Consider the following 6,704-nt stretch of genomic DNA (forward strand, 5'->3'; position numbering starts at 1 on the left):
TCCTGTGATGGGCATGGGCAGTGAGTGGGCAGTGGGGGCTCAGTCATCTGCCCAGAGCTAAGAAAAGCTGCTCCCTCGGCCTCTCTCTTTAGTCTCTTTGATGAAAGTGGAAAACTTCTGATTGTAAAATGGCAGCTGTGGGTGTTGAAAATAAAAAAGCTTTGCTTGAAGTGCAGGTCTTCCTGAAGGCCCTTGATGGCTGAGAAGGGCAATGGAAAAAAATGTTTGTCTTACAGTCACCTGTTTTGCATACAGTACAATGTCCTGAGAGGGAAGGCTGACAAGGGGGAAAATCAAGCTTTGTGTTTACGCAGAACCTTCTGCGCAGTTGAGATTTCACCAGGTCAGTTTGTGTCTCTGGCAGCTGCTGGGCCTGATTTCACTTCTCTCCCTGGGCACTTCTCCACTCATAGACTTCAGCGGTTTCCTGACCACTGCCCCCGTGCATTAAACTTCTCTCTAGCTAGCCTGGCCGCATCCATGTGCGAACTGGCTGCTTTCTTCTTTCTGTTCGGTCACCCAACACACCAATGGAAAAAGTTTGCAAACTGTCTTGTTGCATGGTTCTCAAATCTTCCTGGAAGTGAAAGTGCAGGAAGTGAAACTGTAGGAAAGCAGGGGTTCTCTGGAGACGTGGATGGGACACAGGGAAGGGCTGAGCACAGCTGCTCATTTTACCTGCTAATGGCCTGGGGTCTGTCCAAGATGGAACAGCATTTGAAAACTTGTGATTTAGCTCAAACATTCATTGCTCAAATTGGAAAACTGAGAAAAATAAGTGGAAATGACTTGTGGGAGTTCACATGGGGAGGGTAGAGATAAGCTTAGAAGTCTCTGTGCTCATTCTCATCTCTCCTCTGCTAATGTTGCAGGAGCACCCAGGTTTTTCCCCCAAGTTCTTCCTACCCTTTCCCTGTATCAGGTCCTTCCCATCCCTCCAGGCCCTGCCAGCCTGCCTTCCCTCCTCCAGGAAGGCCTGTCTAGATCCCTCAAGTCCACCAGCATCCTCTCTCCAGAACCCTGTCTCCGTGCCACCTAACATTGTATCAGGTGATCTACTAATTGCCTGTCAAATGTGTGAACACATGTGAATTTTGCCTTCCCCATAAGATTTAGATCCCTGGAGACAGCCTGCACTTTCCCAGCCTTCTTCTGATTCCTTGTAGCCCACTGAGCATAACTTGGTGCTGGGCCTACATATGAACCACCCTCAGTCAATGCTGTGTTGACTGTGTTTATGGAAAGAGAAAGTTCTGGAAAGTTGGCTTATATAAAGGAATTGCATGATGGTATATTTGCTTCTTCTTAGCTGCTCCCCATTTCCCTGTTCCTGTCTAGATGGCTCACCTAGCCCTTCAAACGTGTCCACCAGCCTCTTTTTGGCCTATAATTAGGTGAGATGGTGGTGAGGTGAGGTTTCAGCTTCTGAAACTCAGTGGGCAAAAAGAACTATTTGCTTATCCCTTCAAGAAAGAGCCCCATTTTAAAAAAGAGGAATGAGCTCTAGAACACTCCCCTACCACCACCACCACTAGTGCTTCTCCTTAGAAGGGACTGTGAAAGCTCTAGCATGTAGACCAGGGTTCCCAAAGTGTGGTCCCTGGACCAGCAGTAGCAGAACTTGGGGGCACTGGAAATTCTTAGGGTCCAGCAATTTGTATTTTAACAAGCACCCCAAGGAGTTTTGATTCCTGAAACTCTTCAGAAATCACTAGTTTAAGGAAATGACCAGTCTATTCTAGGGTAAACTTCCAAGGGATTATGTGGTCCAGACTGAAGCCTTTGTGTAGGTGAATGCCTATACCTGTTGTATAGGTGAGAAAACTGATGCATAGAGAGGTTGTTGTCTAGGGTCATGCATTTAGGGAATGTTGACATGAAGACTCATTTTTCTGCCCCTTGATTGAACATTCTTTCCAACCTCAAATATGGCTATAAAAATACTGTTGCTTATGCAGATGGAGATATATTTGTACTATGCACTGAAAGTTCTCTTATGATGATCATTGTCTGTGGTAGAAAGACATATCTAAAAACTATTGGTATATGTGAGGGAAGGAGAAACTTCCCCAGGGTATTTTCAAGCAATAAAATATGCAATGACACTGATTACTGAGGAGGGAAGGTCCTGTCCCAGGAACTGAGAGCCCTCTGGTTCGCTGGGGTTACCTTGAGTAGATTGGCATTGGAATTGGCCACAGTGATACTCACTGAGAAGATAAAGTGAGGACAGACACAGTGCGTAACTTTCTTTGATCGTAAGAAGCAGATGAGTTCAAAAGGAGAAGTGGTCACTGGCCAGATCTAACCTGGTACTCTTTTATAAATAAAAATGTAATGCAGTCCTGTCTCTTCACTTACTCATCATCTATGGCTGAGTTTGTACTACAATGGCAGTTCTGAGTAGCTGCAACAGAGCCCTCATGGCCCACAAGGTCTAAAGTATTACTAGTTAGCCCTCTATGGAAAAACTTTGCTGACCCCTGGTTTAGAGTATTAAAATAAACTCAAGGCAAGATAACAAAGAAGGGTTTTGGAGAATAGAAGAGAAATGTGTTTCCTGAGTCCTCTACAAAATCTTTACTTAAATTTATATTGCTAGCTCATGCCTCCTTGGGAGAAGATTTGTTTTTGGGATTTTCCAATTGTAGAGGAGTCAGATGTCCTGATTGGTACATGACAAAAATAGAGGACACAGGGGTTGAGGGAGAGTGTGGAAGAAGCCATCTGGAAAATAGACAAGATATATTTTCAGTATTGGATATATGTGTGTGTTTATAAATAATACGTAATACACACATACATATAAATGAATGTATGCATATAAGTATATGAGTTATATAATATATATACACATACACACATATTTATATATATCATTACTGCCGACTCAAAAGATATTTACATAAATACACATTTATATGAAGCCATAAGACAAAACAAAGGTAGGAGCCAAGATATAAAGGTAGAGAGAAAGTGGAAGAGTGACTGGATTAAGAAACCCTAGCTGATGACGAAACCAGTTTGACTCAGTGGATAGAGCGTCGGCTTGCAGACTGAAAGGTCCCAGGTTCGATTCCGGTCAAAGGCATGTACCTTGGTTGTGGGCACACCCCCAGTAGGGGATGTGCAAGAGACAGCTGATCAATGATTCTCATTGATGTTTCTAACTCTCTCTTCCTCTCTGTAAAAAATCAATTATATACACCGTATTTTCCAGCGTATAAGATGACTTTTGAAATGAAAAAAAAGTCAACCGAAAAGTCAACCAGCGTATAAGAGGCGGTTTATTAAAAAAAGAACTGGTGTTGCCTTGGAAGTGGGGGGTAGTCTTATACAGCGAATATAGGCCTAAACCAATGTTTTAACTGTAAAATTAGGGGTTCATCTTATAAGCTGGAAAATACGTGTTTTTTTTTGTTTTATGTGTGTGTGTGTGTGTGTGTGTGTGTACACACACACACACACACACACACACACACACATACACATATATATATATATATATGTATACTTTTTTTTTTTAAAGAAAAAGAAAAAAAGAAACCCTAGCCGATGACGGTCTCAGTAGCTGAGCACAACATGTATACCTCTGAGCTTCCTGGTAACCAAGACAAAGAAGAAAACACATTGGGTTGCGTAACTCTCTTTGATCATAAGAAGCAGATGAGTTCAAAAGGAGAAATGGACCCTTTGCTTGCTGTATAGGTGTTTTGAAATATACCTCTTCTGAAACGGCAGATGATTGTAATCGATGAATTTCAAACATGCCCCTGAAATGACCTGGGATAAGAGGTAACCTTAAGGATTGGAAATACTGAAGTATCGATATGTCCAAAGGAATGTAATTTTATAATTTTCAATGACCCAGAACTAATGATAAACAAATGCTAGGGAAGTAGGAGATTCAAGAACTAAAATAGACCACCACTTCCCTGAGTTCTCTGCGTTTCCAGTAGAATTAAAGAACTAGAAAATTCATCAATTTGATACTTGAAGAACTCCACTGTCTTTCAAAGAAGGGAGATGAGTCTTTACTTTCTGCAAAGCTAAGGTGAGGTCCTTTTCTATCAGTAAGAATATAGGTAAGGAAGGAGACAGAGTGATGTGTTTTATGCTACAACGCCCATCAGGCATTTGAGAGTTTATTGCACACTGGGCACTGTCAGTATAACAATGGACTTAACAGATATCATTCTTGCCTTTGTAAAGCTTATAATTGGGTGAGATGGGCAATTAAATAGGTAATTATATCATGATTGATATCAGTAACAGAATTCAAGGCATCATATGTGCACAGTGGGAAAACTCAAGCTGACCTGTCATTCTCAAGGTGAACTTTTTTACCTCTACACCAGGTTAATGAGTGAAAATAACCCTGGACACCATTAGGTACTTTCACTTCTTTCCTCTTCCAGTTTTAAAGCTTCCAGGACCTCCCCTTTCCTGTGGAACCCAGTCACGTTTCCTTGCAAGTCCTCCCTGGTTTTCTCCTAAGCTTCTTTTTCAGCCTCTCATTTTTCTCAACACCCCCCTCCACTCCAGGCATACTGCTTAATTGGGTACGCTTCCCTGCGAAGAATCCCCTCCCTGACTCTGTTTTGTTTTGCGCAGACAGCACCCTCACCACATCAAATGCCCTTCCTTACAGTTTTTGCTCTGATAAATCAACACTTTTTTTAAAGTTGCTGTTCAAATATTGTCTCTTCTCTGAGCTTCCACTCCGAACTTCAGTAAGAAACGTGTCATTTTTTTTCTCTGTAGGGTTCCATATCATACTTCTATCTCCAGTCAATCATGATGAGAGTAATAATAATTATTTTATAATCACAATTATCACCTATATTTAGTGAACTCATATTGTGTACTGCCCACATTGCGTTCATATTTACACATACTTTTTACAATTATCCCATGAGTGTTATGATTCCCATTTGGCAGGTAAGGAAACTGAGGCTTGGAGCTGCTACATAGCTTTTCAGAGGTCTTACTATTATGCACTGATGGAGCCTGTCTTCAGAGCAAGTTGCTGCAACCACTGTGCAACTATATCAACTGCATTCTAGGTGGCTAGCTGGGGCCCTGTCTCTCCAGCTACACTGCAGGCACCTTGAGCACACAGCGTGTCCCTTGAGTAAATGTCTAGCAGGTATCCACACCCAGCAGGTTCCCAATAAATGATTAAAATGTACATCTACATAATAAAACTAATGAAATACATATATTGGGGAAACACCATTTGAGTTAAATTTTTTTTCTTCCATAAATGTGGTCTAAACATGAGCCTGTCCCAGAAAAGAGATCCCAGGCCCAATCCTTTCCCAACCTCTTTCCTCTGGCTGCCTTCCAACCTACAAATTCCCTTCTCTCCCTACTCCAGTCCTTGCCTCTAAGTATATAGGCACATATGTCTTGAAGTAGAAGCAGGCAGTAACTGTGGCCCATAGATGACTAAGGCAATTGGTGTCTTCTTAGAATGGTGCCTGAAATATAATTCATGAGAAAAGAATTAGATGAGCAAATATATGAGAGAGAGAGAGAGAGAGAGAGAGAGAGAGAGAGAGAGAGAGAGAGAGAGAGAGAAAATGTCAAATGGCTCATTTCTCTGGTTATGTTAGATTTATTGACTGTACTGAGAGCAGATGTTGACACAAAAAGATGTCCTAAAATGTTGTTTACTGATTTTAGCAAAACCAGAAAGTGGCCTTTTCTTTTCTCTTTAAAGTGGGCTAACTCCGCCCCCTCTGTCCTCCCCTCCCACCCCCCAATTTCTGTGAAATTGGAAGTTCTATGGGTCTTGTTTTTTTAGTAAAACTTGATTTATCCCTTGAATAAAGGATTTCAAATTGAATAGGTACTTTTGCTGTGCGGTGCCACACATTTTCAGTTGTGAAGGGACAAGTAGAGGAGGAAATATATGAACCACAAGTATGCACCCCTTCATTTTGCGTGGTGGTTATTTTTTACTGAGAAGGAGAATTAAAAAGTCCCAACCTAACTTTGCTTTCTTAGCATCAAACTTAAAGCTGTGCAAAGAAAGGGGAGATTAGCAGACCGAAAGTGCCTAAATGTGAGCACCTGTCTGCAGAGGGGATAATTGAGGGGGAAATACAGAAAGTGCTAAGAAATGAAAAAAAAAAAAGTGTACTATAACATCTCTCTGGGAAATTTTTCCTCAGTGAAGCTACAAGTAGTCTCCCTCCCACACCTTTATTCACAGGAATACATTCCATAATCCCCAATGGATGCCTGAAACTGTGGAGAGTACCAGACCCTACAAATTCTGTTTTTTCCCTTACACATTCATACCTACCATAAAGTTTATCAGTTAGGCACAGTAAGATGAATAACCATAACTAACAATAAAAGAGAACAATTATAATAATATACTGTAATAAAAGTTCTGCAAATGTGGTCCTCTCTCAAAATATCAAGTGTATTATACTCTTCTTGTTATGATGTGAGGTAATACAGTGCCCACATGACGAGATGAGGTGAGGTGAATGACGTAGATATTGTGACGTAGCACTAGGCTATTACTGCCTTCTGACCATATGTCCGATCAGGAGGAGGATCATCTGCTCTGGGTGAGCCTGGATTATCAAGCCATGATGACGTCCATGGATGGATGTCAGGAACAGATGCTATCCATGGTTGGGGAAATGTGATTTAATTTTTGAACTGCATTTGATCAAATTGACCAC

Source organism: Pipistrellus kuhlii, unplaced genomic scaffold (assembly GCF_014108245.1).
Source record: "Pipistrellus kuhlii isolate mPipKuh1 unplaced genomic scaffold, mPipKuh1.p scaffold_m20_p_12, whole genome shotgun sequence".
Classification (NCBI taxonomy): Eukaryota; Metazoa; Chordata; class Mammalia; order Chiroptera; family Vespertilionidae; genus Pipistrellus; species Pipistrellus kuhlii.